The 23,324-nt window shown below is 42.5% G+C and overlaps 1 protein-coding gene across 2 annotated transcripts in view; it reads left to right on the top strand.

Moving 5' to 3' along the window:
- The window catches only part of HS3ST5 (heparan sulfate-glucosamine 3-sulfotransferase 5), a 300,161-nt gene that overhangs the window by 185,358 nt on the left and 91,479 nt on the right, over nucleotides 1–23,324 (top strand). Inside the window, exon 1 of one of the 2 annotated variants that reach the window (XM_059733130.1) lies at nucleotides 6,073–7,591. The exons of the other annotated variant lie outside the window; for it this stretch is intronic. The gene's annotated coding sequence lies outside the window, so the exon portion shown is untranslated. Of the gene's footprint in view, nucleotides 1–6,072; nucleotides 7,592–23,324 lie in introns of those variants that run through there. 2 annotated transcript variants of the gene reach the window in all.

The following is a 23,324-nucleotide window of genomic DNA, read 5'->3' as shown; positions in this document are numbered from 1 at the left end:
TCTAACGCGCATTAAAGCATCACCGTCTACACATGTATAGCAATTACTGTGCATTTAATTAATCTAACGCACCATTTGCTAGTACCAATACATACAGGTACTAGAATAATAGTACCTTAACTACTGTGCCAGAGCACATGTGTAGACCCTGACTGGGAGCAAATTGATCCCAGTCAGCCCAGGCAGCAGAGGGCCACAACTGATGCCTAGCTAAGCCCTGATCTCCACGGGGCAGAGGGAGTTGTCCCTGCTCTGGAGGAAGCTGCTTTCCAGCTGTGCAGAGATCAGGACCAGCTCCCATGCCCCCTGCCAGCCCAGGGCTGGTACCTGGTGGAGGCTGGAGCTCCGCCTGACTGCTGCAGAAGGGCAGCACAGGGCAGGAGCAGCCTTGGATGGAACTGCTCCCGTGGGGAACAAATTTGCTCCCAATGGCTGTACATTCAGATATATGCCCAGGCACAGTTTAATGTTCCTGAATTTTCTACACAGAAAATTTAGACGCATTAATTGAACATATAGAAACACCCAAGTTTTAAGTTATCTCTCACCAGGAGAGAATCTCACCATTTAAATACAAACAATGCAGTCTAATAACTGACCATCTGACATGCTCAACTGCCTTTTCTTTCAGAGAACAAAATAATTACCCATCCAACAACTCTCCTCACATTCTTCTCAGCTATATGACTCGATACATGGAAAACCCAGCTTCAATTGTCCAATGAGCTCAATACAAAGAGATGATTTCTTAGCTAATATAATCTATTTAGGTACTTTCTGGTTAATAAGCTAGAGGGATAATGTCCTCCAACTCTTTTGTCAGACAGGAAAATAGCTGCATTCTTAATAAACAGAACTGCAGAAGAGATTATTTCCTGTATTTCAGCATTCAAAACAAAAACAACGGTTTTTAGCTAATCCTTAGTAGTTCCACCTGATTAGCAAACAGCTCTTGATAGCCTGAGCAAAATACTGGTTACTGTAATAGGTGTTCTCAAATTATTTTATAATGTTCAGGTTCATAGTAGACAGCATTCCCACAAAACACAGATTGTCTTCAATTAAATCACAGCTTCTTTTTAAACGGTCACTTATTTTCTGGAGGTATTTTTGACCTCTAAAACTTTTCTTGTAGATCAGACTATTTTAGAGCAAGGGGAAATTGTTTCTGGAATAGAGTAGTTTATATTTCCCTTTAATTTATTCTATCTCCATCATTATGTTGTCCTTGAAACTATTTTCTGCCTCTGTCTTACAAGATAGCCCCGGGACAGCGGTGAAAGTGAAATGATATAGCTCCATAAGCTTTCCTAGCATTTTGTTATTTCCTGCACTTTGTTATTTCATTTTTTTTTAATGACAAGCATTGGATTAGCCAGAAGATGAAAGAACAATGAAGATAGGAGATTTAAGATACAAAAGGAAAGAATTTATTTTAAATATTATCACTCTACAGGGCCAATGTTAATCCTTAATCACAGTTACTATTGTGTTAGATAATTCATGTTAGTCAAAGGAAAACCATTTTACATTACTGTTGCTCTTCCTTTGGGATGGATAAGGTCTTCTGTGTTGGCTTCTTTTCTCTTAATCATGACTCTGAGAAATGTGCTTCTGTAACATTTTCTAAATAGGAGCTTAACAAAAGGCTTAAAGTTAATGGCTTTTTGCCTTGAAAAGTTGCATAAAATTAGTAAACTCTTTATTAAAAATGTATAATATATTCCTTTTCTGAACTTTTATACAGATCCATGTCTGCTAGCATTCCACTTCAGAGCAGAATCAAGCAAATCCTGAAAGTGAGGATTTATTGCCAAGTAGGTTATGAAAGAGAGAGATTAGAGGGTATTTTCTCCATCTCTTTCCCTCCATGCATGTTGTAGGAATTGTCAAACTCATTTCTTACATGCTATCAACTGAAGGGATTTTTTTTTCCACATATATTTTTCTTCTGGCTGTTCAATATCAGATTCCATTGCACCCTGTTTCTCCACCATTTTTGTTTTAAATCTCCCATAGGCTAATGTGCAACAGGCTTGGGTTGACTAGTTTTGATCATGGAACCCCAACCCTAGGCATAAAGGAAGGATGGCTCAGATTTGTACCATTGTGAAAAGCATAATGTATAATGTAATCCTTCCTGCACTTTGTTATTCACTATTTGTTCAGTACTAATAGTGTGCTTGGCACTTTACAAGGCAGAAAAATAAACTTAGCTTCTATCCCCAAAAGTTTAGATTCAAAAGACAGATATGGAGGAGAGAGGATACAATGGGAAGCATAGAGGGTAGAAAATGGCAATCATGTCCCCCTGAGTCTCTTCCAACTGAGCTGTTTCTGTGACACTTGCTATTCAGTGCTGGTCAGCTGACAAAGATCACCGATGAATGCTTCACCAACTTACAAGCCAAGAGCTAAAGCTGTATAGCATTCCCAGACCCTTGCCAGCATCTGCAGTAAGACAGTGGGCTCATTTCAACCCTCATGTAAATCAGTTCTACTGCAATGACCTTCCTGGGGTACATTTGTCCCATAGGCTAAGTACAGACATTCAAAAAAAGCCCGTGGTGAAAGTGCTTGAGCAATCATTCTTTACTTGCAGCGCTGTAAGTTAGAGTGAGTTTGAACTGAACAAACATTCACCATGTGGCGTGGGGGGCTTGCATTGGCTGAGGCCAGTAGGTAGGGGGAGCTCTTGCATACCTCCCAGCATTCCCTGTGGACTCTCTAAGCTGTCAGAAACTCCCAAGCACAGCCAAGTGGGCAAGCCATCCCTGATTGGCTGCCTGACATGGGGGAGCAGGGAATCACAGAGACGCAGGGCTGGAAGGAACCAACAGGCTAAGATCCAGGCAGGGGAGTATGTCTGCTGAGTGCCGGAAGAGTGGACTGGGCACCACCTCCCTAGAGCCATGATGGAGGGCTAGGGACACCTGTCCTGCCTGGTGGGGAGGGGAGGGGAGGGGAGGGGAGAGAAGGGAAGGGATTCAGGGCAGGATCATTTGGGGCCAGGCTGGATATGGACACGAACACACATACACACACGCATGCACGCACACGCAAGCTCCACACACCATCAAAAGCCAACAGCAACAGCTCTGTTCACCATGCTCAAGGCCAAGTTGGAGACACCTCTGTCATCACACACACACACACACACACACACACACACACACACACACACACTCCCAGCCCTGCTACCCACAGAGAGCCAGCCAGAGCAGCAGCATAGGGCTCCATTCACCTTTTGCTGCACCAGAAATTCTGGTGGAGGGGTGGAAAAGGAACCCTTTTAGAGGCTACAATAGGGCCTGGCCCCCACCAAGACTTGAGCTGGGGGGAAGCCCATCTGGCAGGTGAGCTCCTTTCCTCTAGCTGCAGTCAGGAGCAACAGCATGGGGCAGGACCACTTTTCACTGCACTGGGAATTCTGGTGGGGGGAGGTGGAAAAGGAGCCCCCTTCAGGCAGGTTCCCCCCCAACAGCTTCCCAGCTCAGGCCTTGGTTAGGGCTGGGCCAGGCACACCTGGCAGGGGGACTTCTTTTCTACCAATCCCCCCTGCCACAGGTCCCAGCACAGCTCACAGATTTCAATATCTTCCATGTTATGGCAGTGTACAACTGATGTTGTAGCTGTGATGGTTCAGAAATTGTGCAAGCAGCAAGGATATCTTGGATGATATCTTTAATTGGGCCATCTATGCAGCTGGGATAAAGTAGGACATTGAAATTTGCCAAACCTAAGTAAGCCTTGCCTCTTGCATTCTTTCTGGACCATCACAGCTGGAGGGAAATCATGGGTCTGGATCAGATGCTGTCACTGTCTCAGTTTTGTGACAGCCAAGGAGTGGGACCAGCCTGCCACTTGTGCAGAACAGATGAGCTCTGCCTGAGGTAAGCAAGCCACCCTGAAGGGGGCCCCTGGGATACTGGCAAATGCAACCTAGATTAGCACCTGATAGAATGTGGCACAGACATACAAAAGAAGTGCTTTAACCTAAAGCACTTTAGTACTATAGCACAGCCACTGAGGGTTAACTTAGAGTGCGATCCTCCATTTTTAAAGTGCTCTATAAGCTGTGAACGTCTGTTCTGTTACAGCTATAGTGTACTTCCTGTGTACTTGTAGCGCGATAGGTGTAATGTCTGTACCTAGGCATAAACTCCAGGATATGAATTAGGGCCTTTCACTACATCTTGATCAGCCTCCTAGCAGCTTGCTTGATTCTGAGATTAGTGTGTGTGTTTTGCAAGTACATCAGTCAAGTTTCTGGCCAGTTCTTTTGGAGTACGTGGTTGGGTTTTACTTGAGATATAAAATAACAAACCATATGGATTCCCTGTTGTTTTGTATGTCTCAGCCATTTTTCAGCTTACAGAGATTCCCACTGCAAGTGTCAAAATTACATAAATATAACAAATATTGCTAGTGCTGTGCACTGTCTATATAGCTAGCTGGTTTTCCTGTGCTAGCTCTATATATATTTATGGAACTTTTAAACTAGAAGTTGATAAAATTCAAAATTTAAACCTCACGTCAACATACTGGAAGACCATGAGAAAACTCAAATAAAATGCAAACTGTGGCCCTGTGTGAAAAGAGACAACTTTATGAATACAGAATTATCTAGACTCTTCTTGGAAGTCTTTTTTATTGTTATAAAATTTGAATAAACATCTTGTAATAAGATGACAAACACTGTGTACTGTAAATGTAAGATACCCAGATGGACATATATTGGTATATAAAACACAGATTACATCAAAAGTGTGTTTTTTTTCTTGAAGGAATATGTTAGCACTCATTAGCATTTTCCAAATGCTAATCCCCATGGCACTTGCATGCTACAGGCATATGAGCATTATTGTAATACATAATTTACAGAAGAAGAAATTGAGAAGGAGGTGTATTTCAAATTATGCAAAACTAATTAGAGATGTCTCAAGCTTTGCATCCAATGGCAGAAACCCTGGGACTGCTTTTCAGAAAGGCTGAGCACCTGCAACTACTATTGATTCCAGCTATTGTGAAAACTCAGAGCTCTGTGTTTCCTGTAAAAAGTCAGGAGCTGATCCAAGGGGATGCAGAGATGTGGTCTCACACCCCTTTTGGCTCTGTGTAGATGAGATCTCAGCATAGGGTCTGGCTGGAGTGGCTGCTGTTGCACAGCTCTGGAACTCAGGGATTTGAGCTACATTGCCCTCACTCATTTCCTCCTTTCCCTACTTCCCAATTCAGCAGGGAGCAGGCAAATAGCAGCAGCTCTGGCCAGACTGCCTCAGTCAGCTGGTCAACTCAGAGCTCACAGCTCACACACAGCTGTAGTAGAAGTTCATGCTGACCAGATAGCGAGCTCAGAGCCTAATGCGCATGTACAGCACAGTCAAATAGGGGGTGGCTACACTCTCTTTGTCCCATTCCTGGATCCACTACTGTAAATAGCTACTAGCTGACATATCAAGACATGACATATCACACATGCGTTCCTCTGTTTCTTAAGACTGTTAAAACATACATTAAATGGCATGTGATGCAGCTGTCAACATGAAATGTAACACTGAACACTTCTAAATGCCAGTTTCTGTGAGTCTCAGGTTGAGGGCACAAAAAAGTAGCATTCCAAATGAATGGACACCTTTGAAAAGTGATGGCTTCAGTTTTAGAGAGTGGTAGTTTGCCCTGTTAATCTGAAGTCAGGTGGAAGGTAGGATAGATTTGCCATCTAAACTCACTAAAACAGCGATGCATACACTTTGATAAGCAGCAGCTTTCTTCATCAGATCCTATGAAGGGGCTAGGAAGCAGAACCTCTAAATAGAAAGCAATAATTAAAATAGAAAGAAGAGGGAAAGGGCAAGAAAAATGAGGGGTACTGCTGGGAGAGGCAAGGTGGATAGTAGAGGGAAAAACAAAGCAGTTAACCCCAACAAGGGCTCTAACCCATAGAACCAGAAACAGAACACAGGCGGTCCTGACTGCCTTTTCTGAGTCCATGCCACCAGATTATACCTGTACCTAAAGGATGGCAATTGAATACTAAATATTCCAAACCAACATAAATAAGTAACATATTTTTACACATATACCCCGCCCATGGGTATAAGCCGCACCCACGTATAACCCATGGGGAATTGTATTTTTGTAAATAAATCCATGTATACGCCGCACCCGCGTATTCCCCGCGGCGGTGTAAACACAGGGAGGCGGCACAGCCCGGCCTGCCCTAGCAGCGGTGGCACAGCCCGTCCTGCCCGGGCCCAGCGGGGAGGCTACGCAGCCTAGCCCTCCATGGCCCCAGCCCCCACAGCAGTGGCAGTGGAGCCCGGCCTGCCTAGGCCCAGCGGGGAAGCAGCGCAGCCTGCCCCGGCCCAGGCCCCCTCAGCGGCCCCGGCGGCAGTGGCAGCACAGCCCTGCCTGGCCGGGGCCCAGCGTGGAGGCAGCGCAGCCGGTCCTGGCCTCCGCGGCAACAGTGGCACAGCCCGGCCCGGCCCCGGTCCCCTCAGCGGCGGCGCAGCCCAGCCTGCCCCTGGCCCTGGCGGCAGCAGCAGCACAGCCCGGCCTGCCCAGGGCCCAGCGGGGAGGTGGCACAGCCGGTCCCGGTCTCCGCGGCAACGGTGGCACAGCCCGGCCTGCCTGGGCCCAGCGGGGAGCGGCGTGGCGCAGCCCGGGCCGCCCTGGCCCTGGCTCCGTCCCCCTGCGGCGGCGCAGCCGGCCCCCACAGCAGCGGCGCAGCCCGGCCCCAGTCCCCATGGCGGTGGTGGCGCAGCCGGGCCCCGGCCCTGACCCTGCGGGGGAAAAAAGTTTGTGGATAGCCCGCACCCATCCATTTATTTATTTTTATTATTATTATTATTATTATTTTGCAAAATCGAGTATACACCGCGGGGTATATGCGCGAAAATACGGTAATTAAAATTAATCCCATAACATTGAGGGAACCACACTACTAGTTTCTGATATTTGTTTGCACTTTTCTTGGTCTTCTATGCACCATTTGCGTGTTATTTTACATGGAAAATATATGACATGGGAAATATTAAAAACCTCAGCACTGCAAAAAGATTCTGAAAGCAAGTTATTTTAAAAAAATGTTTCCTTGTGCTTTGGGGTTGGACAGAAGAAATAACAGAACTTCATCTCTGATCACTGGGAATGGATTCTTGTCCAATGTGCTAACTAGCCTAATAATATCATGATATGGTTGGCTCCGTCTAACTGCTAAATTCAGCTATAGAAAGAGCTAATTATATGAGTAGCAACAATTCCCTTATCTATCATGAACACTTGCTGCTGTTAACTGCATTTCAATGTGCTGAAGATGACAAAGACAATTAAAATTGTAACCTAAGTGTGTGGGGGTTTTTTTCTGGAAGTAGTTTTTACACATTTCAAATCTGCTAAAACAGCCCTGGAGCAGGTGATGTTAGAAGGTGTTTTGAGTTGTTATTGTCAAAGGAACATCACATGCTCTTGTTTATATACTGATTACTTTTTCAGGAGAGTTTTGCTAAATTCTTGCTTACTTACTATTCTCTTTCAGTTCTTATACCACACTCCTAACTTGGACCTGGACCTTGCCACTGTAAAACTGGTAAATCTTTTTAAAATTAAGCTCATAGCAAAATAATTTTCATTTCTGTCATTCCTCATTGCATAGATATACACACACTGGCTTTGAAATATCCTTAGCAATTTGACATAGATATAATAGAACTTTCATTAAAGTTAACCCTGATAAAGTCGAGATCAGGAAGAAATGTCTCCCATGTCTGACTGGCAAGGAACATTTATTTATTTATTTAAATATTTATTCATTTTGCCTTCTGTACAAGGGGATGTTATCCACTTTCTACACTTATCTGAGTTTATTTTACTAAACTGATTGCCTGTCACCACATTGGCATCGTAAGCGCTTGGTGATCCTATTGTTTCTCCTCCTCTTAACTGTGGCAATATTGTATTTTCTGTTTCAATACTTTTCAATTTTCTTACTTTTTTTTCAATACTTGTTAGGGTGTGTTGTCTAGCTAGGGTGGCAGGGGATGGATTGGAAATTCTTGCAGAACCTTTTGAATAAATGTTTGTTCCATGATTGCAGAGGATCAGACTCAGTGATCTACTAAGTCTATTCCAGTCCTAAATTCCTATGGCCCTAATTTTGCAATTGATATCCATTGCAGTTGGATTATACCCCATGTCCAATAAAGTAATAAAAGAATCCTCCTAATGTATTGAAACCAAAAAATATAATAAATACTCAAATTACAATAATAAAGCAAAAACAATGTTAGGATTTACTGTATTATTCCATATTAAATTAGAGATGCCTAAAATTGGAGAATCTAATAACATAAGTAAAAGGAGAAGTTACCTAAAAATGTTTCACACAGTTACTAAAGGAAAGAAGAAATTTCTGTCAGACCAGAAAGATGCCTACTAAAAATGATGAGCCTAAATTCAGTATAGACTGAGCAACCAAATTACAATGATTATGTTTTTGTCATTACACAGTTGATGAACATTTCCAAAGCAAATGGAAATTTCCATGCTACTATCGTTGCAGTTGTCTAATAAGGCTGCATATTAGCTTCTCAGAGCATTATGATAGTGTCAAATATAAACACATTACTGTAGATAATCACCAGCCAAAAACAACAGAGAGGCCAGATTTATATCTAAGCCTTTTGATGATCAAAGCTTTAATATACTTTATATGCTCTTTTATAAATAATGAATGTAAAATGGCTGTAGCAGTAATATGAAGCCTTACATAATGATTGTTTTAAAATTAAATATAAACAAACGTATTTAAAATAACAGTTTTCATTTAGTACAAGGCCCAAGAAGCCAACAACAAAGAGTGGAAATAGGTAGGATGAAATGTATCATCCTTAGGTCATTTATACCATACTTGTAATGAATCCTTTCCCACATTAAAATAAAAGGCTAAAAGTATCTCATAAAAGTGGCATCTAGTAAAAGATAACCATTTTTCAGTTCATGTTGCTAGGCTCCAAAAGGAAATCTGCTGGCATCAGAATTTTTGCTACAAGTAGGTGGATTTACATTTTTGCTAGTCTGATTTAAAGTGTTTACTAGTAGGGCTGTGAAAACAAGAGATTCTATTTACTGCAATGTTATCAACTGTTCCAAGCAGAACATATATTTTTTAATTGCCATCTTATGTGTTTGTGAGGATTGAAGGTTGCACCAAAGAACTTTTGTTCACATTTCTATAAACAATTTTAAATATTCCTAGGACATCTAAGCCAGTATGCTCAGGTAATCTACTCTTCTTTATTTGGTCTTTAAAGCAAAGAAAAATGAAAATTATTATTAATTTTCAGGGCATTGCTGAAAGTACATGTGAAGGTTCAGGCAGGTTAATCATCCTTTCCACAATAATGAGAAATTAATACTCAAATCATCTATATTTTATACACTGCATCTTCAGTAATGTCATTTAAAACTTAATCCTGCAAGAATTATTGGACCTCTCAAGTGAATATTGATCTAATTCTTGCAGTACAATGACACTGTCAATGTCTTTATCTTTTATAAGATAACATGATGTGTGGGCAGGTTATAATGATAGTGAATGATAGGGGAATGTTCTTGAACTGAAAAAATAAATTTTCTATTTGAAGCTAATGAAGATTGGAAGCAAAAAGCATTACATATTTTCTTAGGGGAAAATGATTAAATAATTTTTGGATTGTAAACTTTAACCTATTTAGGAAAATTATGTTAAACTTTGATTTAAATATAAACTTTATTTTCAATATACAAGATGAGATTATGACTACCTTAGCTTTGATCTGTGTGCTGATCAGTTTACCTAAATGAACAAAGATGGAATATTACTCCTTTTTTTTTTTTTGCTATAATTATTTACTGTTTATTTTATTTGCTTTGTCGTAAACAGCGATTCAGAGAGCAAGAGAGAGAGAGATTTCTTTTCATGGTTATTTGTTAAACTCAATGTAGCTTGACATTGGAAATGTTTACTTGGACTACATCTTTGGCATGTTCTTCCCCAATGCTAAGACTGGGTAAATCAAAGCCGTAAGAAAAAAATTACTTCATAATGTGTGTTTAAGTACTTTTCTGAGCCTAGTATTTTAAATGCTAGTGAAAACTTTTTTTTTTTTAGCTAAGCCTTTCGCCAAAATGACATTCAGGCCCTGTTCATTTCCCCTCAAGATAACTTAAATCTATTCATTCCTGGCCTCCCCAAGACGTATTTGTGTGACTGCTTTTTGTCCCCGGCAGGCCCCTTCACATGTGCTCTGACACATGGAAAAGGGACCCAGCTGGGGAAGGGAAGGCTAGAGCCAGCACCCGTACTGGCCCCAGCAGCCTTACCTGGGGTCTAGGGTTTAGCTAAGGCTGTTTCTTACTATTCTGTGTATTGCTGGATTTTTTTATATGTAGCCTCAGATTTACACCTCACACGTGATTTCTTGTGGCATAGTACCTTCACTGTGCCACTGTCAGCATCTAAAAGTACAGTTCAAACCCAAAATTAAAATGACAAATCACTGAGAGTCATTATGAAAGAAAGAACACTCAGCAGGTTGTCTTCTCCTCTAGAGCAGCCAATGCTAAGATTTGATCCAAAAACATTCCACTCTAACAAAAAATTGTGCCCACTACAAGAGAACTAATCAGAGAATACATAGGGTAAGAGTAGTGATAGGCTAGCTATTTTTCTGCTTAGGTTGTTAAATGTAAAGATGATAAATATTAAAGTAGACAGGGAGCTGAGATTTCACTATTATTTCTACTATATTCCTGCCTTCTCCCACCACTTGCCAACCATCCAGCTGCTCACTCTTTCTCTTTGTCTCTCTCATTCCCCTTCCCCTTTCAACAAGCATCACTACAGCTGGTGGGTGCCTCAGGTCTTTTAGTGACCTTTATACCACTTTGAAAGACGCAACAGCTGCTTCATATAGTCAAGTATCATGGGTAAGAATGATTGATGTTGATAATCTTGTCCTCCTGTAGGGGCTAGTCTGGGAAAAGCACACACATATCTTAAAAGATTGAAAACAGAATTTCCCCATTGTGCATTGGATGCTTTATATCAGTGTAAAAAATTAATCTGTTTGAGTTTTAAAAACATGACCTGGAACATGCTGCAATTGACAGCACTGGAAGAGAAAATATACCAGATTTTCTGCTATCACATTCTTGGAGACTTCAAAAAGAAAATTGATTTGGGAAGCTGTAGACAGACATATATAAACCCTGTAGACAGCAACTCTGAACTTAGGAAATGAGAGACTCAGATAGTAAGAATAGTAATATCAGAACTCGCCAGCCTACTGCTTCTCCATAGCTGTAGCTGAAATGATAACTTTTGGCTTTCATTGATGATTGGTAGAAGCCAAGATGGAAAGCAAGCAGTAGACTATTGATAGCTAACTTGTCAATTCCCAAAGCATCCACTAATATTCCTCTACTCCCATATAGTAAAGTATAGACTGTCTTAATTCTGCAGTTCCTTTTTTTTTTTTTTTTGCCCCTGCTTAATTCTATAGAGCAGTAGCTAGATATAAAGTATTTATAGCAGTTTCTCAGTTATTCTGAGAGGAAAAGGTGCCTTTATATTTACTAATTATTGTTTGTGGTCTTAGTCCTTCCAGTCCCAAAGAGCACTTTACATGCACATGATTTTTGTTATTCAGTCTAAAAAAATTCTGATGCTGTCTTATGTCAAGGGCAAACTGGCATGTCATGAGGGATCATGGTCTCCCTAGAGTTTGACATGTGATGCTGTAAACAACTCAGTTTAGAATCACTTTTTTAATTTGTGCATTCATACTGGGCCAAAACAGCAAATCTCAGCCCCACACTTGTACTTCTCTACTCCCAGATGAGTAACTTAGTCATTTCTAATCTTGGTGATCACGGAACCACATCTTTCAACTTTAAATTTAGGTCATGTATAATTGTTAATTCCTTGTGAATGACTGTAACTTTGCTATGGGATAGACACAAACAGTCTTCTTAGGCCAGCCAGCAGTTTTCATTTCTAGCAATATAGAGAACTTGGGAGTCTGCTTAGTTGTAAGCCTTAGTGTAGTCAATTTCATATCTGACACCTATGCAGTAGTTGTGACAAAATTAATGACTAGTTCTACATGATAAAACCTGGCATCAAGAAATATAGGCCCGCATTTTGCAAGTGACTTGATGCAACCAGACCTCAGTGGAGACCCAGTAAAATCAGTCCCACTTTGTCCGGTTTCTACGCAGTTGCAGTTTTCCAATTAGTAAATTCTGGGATTTCAATTATTCAGTAGATGTCTGCTTTAATAATTGTGCCTGTTTTCTAATCATAAAGTCTCTCTAGCTAATCAGACTTGTACTACAAATGGGATTTTCTGTGGAGCACAGATCTACAGTGGTACTCTCTTTAATATTTTATTGTTCAGAGAAGTGCCTGAATCCATGATATATATCTTTGTATTCTTTTATTGGGTCATCAGGTTTATTGTGTTTTAGTGGGAATGGAGTTGAGAATCCCTTTGGCTTTACTCATTTGATGAATGTAACATCCAGATATGTTCAGAGACTCATTTTCCAGTCTTGTGTTGCTTTCTAGGCTGATAATTGTGCTCATATATTGTATTCTGTAATCTATACAACCAGTGTCTCATCACTCTAATTTCTGGCTGATATAATTGTAAGAAAAGGTTTTGGAAGCTTTAACTGTTCACATACTCTAAATTGATGCTGTAGGCATCTCCACTTAGACATCCCAATGACAGAAAGGTAGGTACCTTGCTCCTGGAGGATGATCCAAGGTGGGGAGAGTCTAGAACCAAGATATCTGATTTCCTGGGCAGTAACTCTTATCACTAGTTTGCTGGACTAAAGGTGGGCATATATCCTTTCAGTGTCAAACAATCACTAAAAGTACTCTGTGCTTACCTAAAGAACTGGGGATTTTGGCAGATGTTAGGCACTTACCACAGCCAACTAGATTGCAACAGTTTAGGTAGACAAAAGAAGGCTAGGTAGCTGATATGGATTGCTTGTACCAGTAGCTCAAGTGACCTAGAGATTATTTCAGACGAAAGTAGAGGCAACTACCCATGTGGGTGTCTAAGTAATTTTGCAGGTACTGAACAGAGTTAATTCAGAATATCATTTATGTAAGCCTGGTCTACCATGCTAGGGGCAGGCCTACTGCCAAATTCAGATCTCTGGGGTGCTGATGGCCTTGGTCTTTCTTCCAGTCCACCAAAGAAATCAGGGGCAATGCATAGGGAGTGCACGAGGGTGCATGTGCACCTCCTGAGAGCACCAGTGCACCCCCTGTCAGGCCGCACTCCCTGTTTAGCTGGCAGGCAGGGGGGCAGGCAGGAGCACGAGTGCCCCTCCTGTGAGTGCCAGATGGGGAACAGGGCCACCAGCAAAAGTGGCCATGATGCTTCTGGAAGTGGCCATGGGAGCTCTGGAAGTGACATGGCCACTTTTATAGTGAGCAAGATCAGTGCCACCGGTCAGCAGGATCAGCCGCTGGGGACCGCCCCCCCCCCGCCAGTCGCTCGGCACCAGACACCCATGAAAGAAATGGTAGAAGCCAAGCAGCAAAGTACTGCAAGTTCCCTTCCTCATGTTGGATTGTTGCTAACTGGTATTATTAGCTTAGTCAGCTATAAGTACTATACTTCATATTGGGAACACAGCACTTCAAATACATGGGTACTTTGACTTAATACCACGATACTCAGGGTGACAATAAAATGCCTTTTGCAATTTCTCCAGTGGTCAGCAAGGGGATGCAGCTCGGGGTCTGCTGTGCTCAGCGCACACAACTCTGTCTTCAGCTGGGTTTGCAGGGAGCAGCCAGTAGAGGATGCTGTGACCTCTGGCTTGTCTGGTAGGTTGATTCTGGCTTCCAATACCCTCAGACAGTGCCATCCCACCCTTGGTACAAACCTGAACTCAAAGGCCAACACAGAACGAAACAACACAAAGCCACCAGGTTTTCTGCTCTCCCTTTTTAGGGTTTCCTCAATCACACAGCTTCCCTACTTGAGTCAATTTGGATCCCTGCCTACAGAGTCAATTTGGATCTGGTCTTTGGTTCCCAATCTCCAGGTAATATTTATTCCCAGCAGCAACCTATCTATGCATTTCTGTGCTCCCCTATTTGCTCCAGGCTTGCCTGTGTGTTCAGATGTGTATCCTTCCTATATGGACATACTAGAATATTTTTGTTTTTGTAGATGCCTCAAATCACAGCGAGAGTTTACTATAGTACACTAGGACTGTTTCCTTTTCCTACCCACATTTTGTCTGAGCTTGCCATTTCATTGGCATAGGAATGGCTTCCCACATTAATCAGCTTCTTGTGGAGTTTTGGTTAGAATAAACCCTGTGATGTCCATACTCATTTTATTCATATCTTTAAGTGCCCGCTCTTTGGCCGGCAGCTCTAAATGTACCACAAAGTGTTCGCCTGTGCTTCTTCATAAAATCAATTTCATGCAACCACTACATTAGCTTTTGGTAAGACATATTCATCAAACCTAATATAATATGCCCTCAGCTCTTTTTCCCCCTTCAACTGACACATCTATCAAGTATTAAAAATGCCAGTACCTTTCCCTTCCACTCAGATGAGCAGACAATATTTTTCCCTCTGATCTTTAGATGTTAGGGGACCCGTAAAAATGATCCTTACATGGTGTTTTAACTTCTTCCAATTCAAGAAAGTTCATGGTTTTTTTCAGTCCAGCTGAACCAGCTGGGTATTGCAGCTGTTACAGTCCTGGTCAGCTACTTTTAGAGAAAAATACCATTTGTTTCCTTAACAAGAAATCTAACAGAGCATTATTCTATGAAATGTACTTGTCAGGCAGAGAATTCCTTACTGAGGATTTGGCCTTTATTCTAGCAGAAAGCATTCTTAGAATCATATAAAATGAGGGTTGGAAGGGACATCAGGAGGTCATCTAGTCCAACCCTGTTCTCAAAGCAGGACCAGCCCCAACTAGATCATTCCAGCCAGGGCTTTGTCTAGCCGGGCCTTAAAAACCTTCAAGGATGGAGATTCCACCACCTCTCTAGGTAACTTGTTCCAGTGTTTTACTACCATCCTACTGAGAGAGTTTTTCCAACCTAAACCTCCCTTGCTGCAACTGGAAACCATTGTTCCTTGTTCAGTAATCTGCCACCACTGAAAACAGTCTAGCTGCAACCTCTTTGGACCCAGCCTTCTGGTAGTTAGGGGCCACTATCAAATCCCCTCTCAGTCTTCTCTTCTCCAAACTAAATAACTAAATAATCCCAGTTCTCATAGCTTCTCCTGTAAGTCATGTGCCCCAGTCCCTGAAGCATTATTGTTTCTCTCCACTGTACTCTCTCCAATTTGTCCATGTCCTTCATATAGTGGAGGTCCCCAAGCTGAACACAGTACTCCAGATGTGGCCTCACCAGTGCAGAATAGAGCAGAATAATTACTTGCATTGATCTGCTGGCAACACTTCTACCAATGCAGCCCAGTATGCCGTTAGCCTTTCTGTCAACAAGGGCACACTGCTAACTCATATCCAGCTTATTGTCCACTGTAACCCCCAGGTTCTTTTCTGCAGAGCTGCTGCTAAGCCAGTCAGTCCCCAGGCTGTAGCAGTGCATGGGGTTCTTCTGTCCTAAGTGCAGGACTTTGCACTTGTCCTTGTTGAACCTCATGGCATTTCTTTTGGCCCAATCCTCCAATTTGTCGAGGTCTCTTTGAATCGTAGCCCACCTTCCAACATATTTACATCTCCCTCCAGCTTGGTGTCATCCATGTACTTGCTGAGGGTGCAATACTTCCCATCTTTCAGATCGTTAATGAAGAGATTGAACAAAATGGGCCCCAAGACTGACCCCTGGGTCACTCCACTTGATACTGGCTGCCAACTAGACATTGAGCCATTGATTACTGCCCATTGAGCCCGACAATCCAGCCAGCTTTCTATCCACCTTACAATCCATTCATCCAACCCATACTTCCTCAGCTTGCTTGCAGGAATGCTGTGGGAGGTGGTATCAAAAATCTTGCTGAGGTAAAGGTATATTATGTCCACTACCTTCCATGCATCCACAGAGCCATTCATCTCATCATAAAAGGTCATCAGGCTGGTCAGGCATGACTTGCCCTTGGTGAATCCATGCTGACTGTTCCTAATTACCTTCTCCTCCTCCTCCAAGTGCTTAGAAATGGATTCCTTGAGGACCTGATCCATGATCTTTCCAGGGACTGAGGTGAGGCCTGAGGTCTGTAGTTCCCTGGATCTCCCCTCTTCCCTTTCTGAAAGATGGGCACTATCTTTGCCCTTTTCAGTTGTCCAGGACTTCCCCTGATTGCCATGAGTTTTGAAAGATAATGGCCAGCAGCTCTGCAGTCACATCAGCCAACTCCCTCAGCACCTTCAGATGCATTGCATGGACTTGTACCTGTCCAGCTTTTTTAAGTAGTCCCTAACCTGTTCTTTCACCACTGAGGGCTGCTGACCTTCCTCCCAAACTGTGCTCCCCAGTACAGTAGTTTGGGAGCTGAACATGCCTGTGAAGACCAAGGTAAAAAAGGCATTGAGTACTTCAGGCTTTCCATCATCACCTGTCACTAGGTTGCCTCCCATTCAGTAAGGGACCCACACTTTCCCTGACCTTCCTCTTCATGCTAACATACTTGTAGAAACCCTTCTTGTTACCCTTCACATCCCTTGCTAGCTGCAACTCCAATTGTGCTCTGGCCTTCCTGACTTCATCCCTGCATATCTGAGCAATATTCTTATACTCCTAAGTTGTTTGTCTAAGCTTCTACTTCTTGTAAGCTTCCTTTTTCATAGACTGCGAGACTGGAAGGGACCTTGGAAGATCATCAGGTCCAGCCCCCTGCACCAGGCAGGAAAGACCACTGGGGTCAGGTGACCCCAGCAAGGTGACTGTCCAGTCTCCTCTTGAAGATTTCCAGGGTAGGTGATTGCACCACCTCTGGAGGAAGTTTATTCCAGTCTGGACACCCTAGCTGTGAAGTTTTTCCTTACGTTGAGCCTAAAATGGTCTTCCAGGAGTTTATGGCCATGACTCCTGGTTTTCCTCAAGAGTGCCCTGGTGAACAGTTGTTCACCGAGCCCTAGATGTATGCCCATTTTGTAGTGGTAAGCTGCTATCAAGTCTTCAATCAGCCTTCGATTTTTCAGGCTGAAGAGTCTCAGATCCCTCAGCCTTTTTTGGGTTTAAGCTCACCAAAGAGTTTCTGCTAAGCCAAGCTGGTCACTGGCCACATTTACTATTCTTCCTGCACATTGGGGTGGTTTGTTCCTGAGCCCTCAGTAAAGTTTCTTTAAACTACAGCCGGCTCTCCTGGACTCCTTTCCCCCTCCCCCTCCCTACAGTCGGGCTTCCCAGGGAATCCTGCCCATCAGTTCTCTGAGGGAGTCAAAGTTTGCTTTTATGAAGTCTAGGGTCCATACTCTGCTGCTTTCCTTTCCTCCTTTTGACAGGATCCTGAGGTCAGTTCATGGTCATTGCTTCCCAACTTGCCATCCACTTCTATATCCCCCACCAATTCTTCCCTGTTTGTGAGCAGCAGGTCAAGAAGAGCATGGCCCTTAGTTGGTCTCGCCAACCCTTGCATCAGGAAGTTGTCCCCAGCACTCTCCAAAAACTTCCTAGATTGCCTGCTCACTGCTGTATTGCCCTCCCAGCAGATGTCAGAGTGATTGAAGTGCCCGTGAGAAGCATGGCCTGTGATCTGGAAACTTCTATTAGTTATCTTAAGAAAGCCTCATCTACCTTGTCCTCCTGATCCAGTAGTCTATAGCAGATACCCACCACAATATCACTGTTGTTGCTCTCCTGTTTAACCTTAACCCAGAGACTTTCAGCAGGCTTACCTCCAGTTTCATACCAGAGCTCTGAGCAATCATACAGTTCTTTTACATACAGTGCAAATCCTCCTCCTCTTCTCCCCTGCCTTCCTGAACAGTTTGTACCCATCTATGAGAGTGCTCCAGTAATGTGAGTTATTCCACCAAGTCTCTATTATTCCAACCACATCATGGATGTGTTATTCCAATCACATCTTTTGTTGCTGGTTCAAAAGTTTCTGCATGCACGTAGCTAAAGTACGGTTGGGGTTTTTTAGGGGATGGTACATGAATCTTACTGCAGTAAAGTACATCAAATGCAGTAGTTGCCATAGCTGATAACCAGTTTTAACTTTGCAGGTTTGATGAAAAATAGTCTTGAGTTCAATCAGTCATTAAACATATGCTTCAGTGATTACCAGACTGACAACTCTTGTCATACAAGAACGTAAGTGACAATAGTTGCTATGGGTTTCCTAGCTTACCTAATTAGCTTTCTCCCTGCATAATTATGAAGTCTTTAGTCTGAACTTCAAATGGTATGACAGATTTATTTAGAATTTAAAATAATGTCCAACAGGATTTAATTCCACTATTATTTGTCTTATACAACTGTGCTCAGATACACTAGAAGTATAGCAGTGCAAAATTGTTGAGAGGTCAGCGTGAAATTTAGAAAATAGCCAGTTGACCTAGTTCTTGGTTGTGGCTCAGACAAGAGAGCTCACTCAGGGAAGACAGGAGAAGAATTTTCCTTTGTTTTATATATTTTTAGGGCTGAGGTGAATGTGGTGGCAAGGAGCAAGTGTAGTTTTGCAATTATATAAAATAGGTGTTCATCTCTATAGGTTGTTAAACACACAAAAGAATTACTCTTTCCTAAGAAAAAAATGGTTCACAATGGGGGAGAAGAAAAAGGCAGCAAGTGCAGAACAAACAAAGATGTACAAGTGACACGAAACTTTAAAAGTCATTCTCTCCATGTATGTAACCACAGAAATTCAGAATACCTCCCTTTGTTTGGGTAACATCTTTGTCCTTTCATAATCTCTTACAAAGTAAATTGCTCTGCTCTCCTTTGGAATTACAAGGCATTGTGAAACTGGCAAGAGTTTGCCTAGAGAAAGAATCTTAATATGATGTGCAACATAGATATAATCTCTGGTTATTTTCATCAAGCTGTCCATGATGCCTGTTGAGGTGCTATCGATAAGCATTTTATATACCTCAAACCACAAAATCCATTTTGATTTCTGAGCACAAATTCTGTTAGGCTGCACAAAAATAAACAAAGCAGGAGATTGTCAGTATTAGACATTTAAAAACTGTTATCACTTTGCATAGCTGAGAGGTGGGAAATGGCTGATCCATATGTGCACAGTAGTGGCTTAACAGTTTTCTATATGCTGTTCCATGCCACTACATTTTTAGAAAACTGCTTAAATACACTTCAGTGTAACAAACTTTTAGGCACAGCAGGAGCTCAGTAAACAATTAGAAGAGGCTAAAAGAGGACAAGGAGCTACAAAAATACTGTTCACAGTGCCCTAATCTTGGTGTATGTTCTATCCCAAAACCCAGTACAAGATAACGCATCCTCAGTGTTGTTGCAAACTCTGCTCTTTGGGTATTACTTCAAAGGACCAGTGTGCTACTAGCCTCTCTGGAGCATCATGGGCCTCTTACCACAACCTTTTTCTGGCCACTCCCAGTTCACTGGCCCTGGAAGATAATCCCTGCCCCTTTTATGGCTTTTTCTGCCTTTTGCAAAAATGCAAAAACAAGCACAGGTTCTTTCCTCAGTAGTTAATTACAAATGCTTAAGAGGGCAGATTTAAAGGCAGCAGTATTACAAATCCAGTACTATAACTTTGTAGCTCGGATATACCTAGGGGGGTGTGCCCTGCCCTCCAATGACAGTGATGGGGGTCAGGCAGGGTGCTGATGGAGGTGCCAGCTACTAGAGCAGTTCCCTCTCCTCTCTACAGAGCCAGACCAAGAACAAGTGCTTGACAATATACAATTTATTACTATAATAAATACATATACTTAAGATAAAACATAAAATAGTTACAATAAAGCTTAGCATATGATACTACATATAATATCCCACAATCCACATAAACCATATAACTTACAGCATATATAATAATTAACAAATTAAACAAGATAGTTAAGGTTACAACACGATAAACAGATACGGGGAATCAACTTAGATAACCAAAATAAGCTAATAATAATATTCCCTACACCTACCAAGTAACAATATAAATATACATATTAATACATTAAGAACACATGAACCATATAAACTCTCTTAAAGAATACCCATAGCTGTGTAGACCTTGATACAACAACAATCACCCAAAATAGGGAGTGCACTCAGCACTCCCCGAGGGGTTTCCTTGGAGCCCCTCCCCTTTAGGGCCCTGGGATGTGGACATGCCCCTCCCCCAATGGAGGGTGGAGGCGGCAGACCCTCCTGTCCAGTGCCCGGCTCCCCTGCAGGGCCCATTTTCCTAGCAACACATGCTTTCTCTCTGAAACAGCCAAGGCTCATCCCCTGGAGACTGATCCTGCAAGAGCTTCTATCCAGTGGTGCCTTCGGGTCTCCCCGATGGCCTGGGGCCCCGCACTGGGCAGCCCAGGGTTCGCTCTCTCTCTTGCGGGAGCTGAACCCTTACAGGCTTCAGTTCCCTGGTCTCACACCAGGGGTCCTCCCTTTCCCCGGCCCTGCTCTGGGCACCAGGGCTCTTTTAGTTAAAGGCAGAGCTGCACTGCGGGACTCTGGTCACTCGGCTTGGGCTGGGGCTAACTTGAGCAGCCATGAACGGGTCCTTCGTGAACTGACCTGCTCACTGGGTGAGGCCCGAGCAACTGTGAGCTACTCCCAGGGCACATTCTCCATGCGCCGACCCACGCACCAGGTGAGGCCCGAGCAGCCGCAAGCCGCTCCCAGGGCAAATTCTCCATGCTGATCTGCACACCGCTTGAGGCCCGAGAAGCTTCAAGCTGCTCCCAGGGCCAGCTCTCCATGTGCCGATCTATATATTGACTGCCCAGCCACCTGCTGGGTTCTCAAGCTCAAACCTCCTCAAGCAGCTCCTAGAGCCTGATCCACGTGCGCCGATTCACGCACCGTTGAAACTCAAGCAGGGTCCTGAAGACGGCTGTCCTGGAGGTCCTCTCTCCTCGCCATCTCTCCCCAGTGTACCGAGCACGCTCCCCTTTTATACTCTTTAGGCAGCTCCACCTCCAAAGTTCTCCAGACCTGGCTGGCGCAGTTCCAATTCAGGTCCAGCTGCTCCTTGTCTCCTCCCTTCGGAAAAGGGTGGGGCATTGCTTCCCTTGTGCTGCCTCTGGATTGGCGGGCAGGCTCCCCCAATCAAACAGCAGACCCTCAAGCCTGGGACTTAATCCAAGCCCCAGAAAGGTAAACCTGCTACAACTTCAAAGTAAGGGCAATGGAAATAAGAACAACATTTGTTTAAATACAAATGTTCTGCATACTTTTATAGAAAACATATCAAGGAACATTGTAAAAGGAACAGGAATTGATATTATTACTATGTTTAATCTCTCTTTTCTTCATTGTGAACATTCTAACCTTAAATTACTAAACCACTGCTTTCCATGCATTGCTTGAAACATATAGTCTCCAATTTTAGCCTCCTATCAATTTAGCATCAGTAAAAGTATTTATAGTATAGCACAGACAGCAGCTTCTGTTATACAGCTCCCCCTGCTTCGCAGCAGAATTCCTGGGTATATTCTCCAGCTACTTAGTACGTAGGGATATCTTCAAAGTTTGATAGTAATTTATGTTGTCAGTCCATTAAGTTGATTTTTATGGCAGCCAACACAACCAGTGTCCATTTATGTGAAGCTTGAAGACTACTTCAGGTCTCTGTGAAGGCCACTTGATACCTGCCCTCGTTTATGGCTGACCTTGGGGGGAGTTCAGTTTGGTAATTTATGGCAAACACCATCTAGGAAGACCCATTTGCAAGATTCACTGTCATTTAGTGCTAAACGATTGTTCCTGACTCCAAAGACAATCTGAGTTCCTGACAGGGCAATCCCATAAAAAATATTGCCTGACCGCCCAGGTGTCTTTTCCAATTATCTGGAGTAGAAATTAATACTTTTAAAAGCTGCTAGTTTTTGAAAGGTTATTACAATTTATTCCAGTGGTTTCTTTTGCACATTATGATGAATTGGTTTATTACGCCGTTATTTTCCATGTCAGCTTTTTAGAAGATTGAACCATAATGTTGAAACATTAGAGTGAATGGCAAACATATTATTTTACAGCCGAGTAATATATTTCCTCTGGAAAAGTGTGCTCTGTTTTTAATAACAGGTAATTTTATGTTTATGTTCCCTAATGCTGTTGTCACACATTATTTATTTCTATGTAGTAAGGACTGGAGAACTTTCTTTTAAAATGTCAGAGATGGCTTGGACAGATTTTAGAGCAAGATGCTAAGAATATATTAAAGTTCGAGAATATAAATTGTGAATGATGCTTTTTGAAAGCAAAGGATTTCTATAGCTTTCTCCACATCAGTTTAATATGTGGAGCAGCTCCAGGGAGAATAAAGGTCTGGCTTCACTTTCCTTCTTTCTTTGTTTCTAAATTTAGGAGCAGGGAAAAAAATCGTTCACTAGAAATTGGCATGTTTTCTTCTATGACATTTTTTTCTGTAATCATCTCTGGGTGTTATTTTTGTTCCCAAAGTCCTCTCCAACTGATCTATAAAAGGACCATAATTAGCATTTTAATGGAAATAGTAGAATGTTTCTCTACAGTGAGCATATTCCTCAGTATTTATGTGTAGCTCAGCAATACTAAAAGACATAGAAAATTCAGTTTTCCATTTCCTTTTGGGGGGTAATCAGGATAAGGAGCCAGCTGAGTCTGGCCTATTCTGTACTACAGATAATAATGTGTTTCACCCTGCCTTGCAAACTTTTGGTCCTCTGGCATCAGTCCTAGAGGTGGCTAAATAACCTCGATTCCCCCTGACTGACACAGCTTTGCTGAGCAATAAAGTTGCCATCCCCAGGTGCACAGCAATGCCCTGTACAGTTGTTAATTGTGACAATTATCTCAGAATGGTTTAGTGTGTGGTATTAATTCAAAAAGACAATTTCCTGTAGGTAAATGGAGTCATTTTCAAAAGTTGCAGGTTATTGCTAATGAGTGCTCGACACTATCTTTCAAACAAGCACAGGCAAAGCTAAGGATCTGGATCAAGCCCAAATGTTTAAAGCATGAAAAGAGTCTGACCCCAAAGTGTAAGCATTGTAAAATACAGGCATTTTAAAACATCCTTGCCTCAAACCAAGAACTCCTTGCAAATTTTTGTCAACACCCCATCAACCTCAGGGGTTTCATGGGACTCTTCATGTAGAGTACCTCATTTCTGAGTTTAATCCTCC

Source organism: Alligator mississippiensis, chromosome 1 (genome assembly GCF_030867095.1).
Source record: "Alligator mississippiensis isolate rAllMis1 chromosome 1, rAllMis1, whole genome shotgun sequence".
Classification (NCBI taxonomy): domain Eukaryota; kingdom Metazoa; phylum Chordata; order Crocodylia; family Alligatoridae; genus Alligator; species Alligator mississippiensis.
This window is presented reverse-complemented; position numbering and strand designations above follow the sequence as displayed.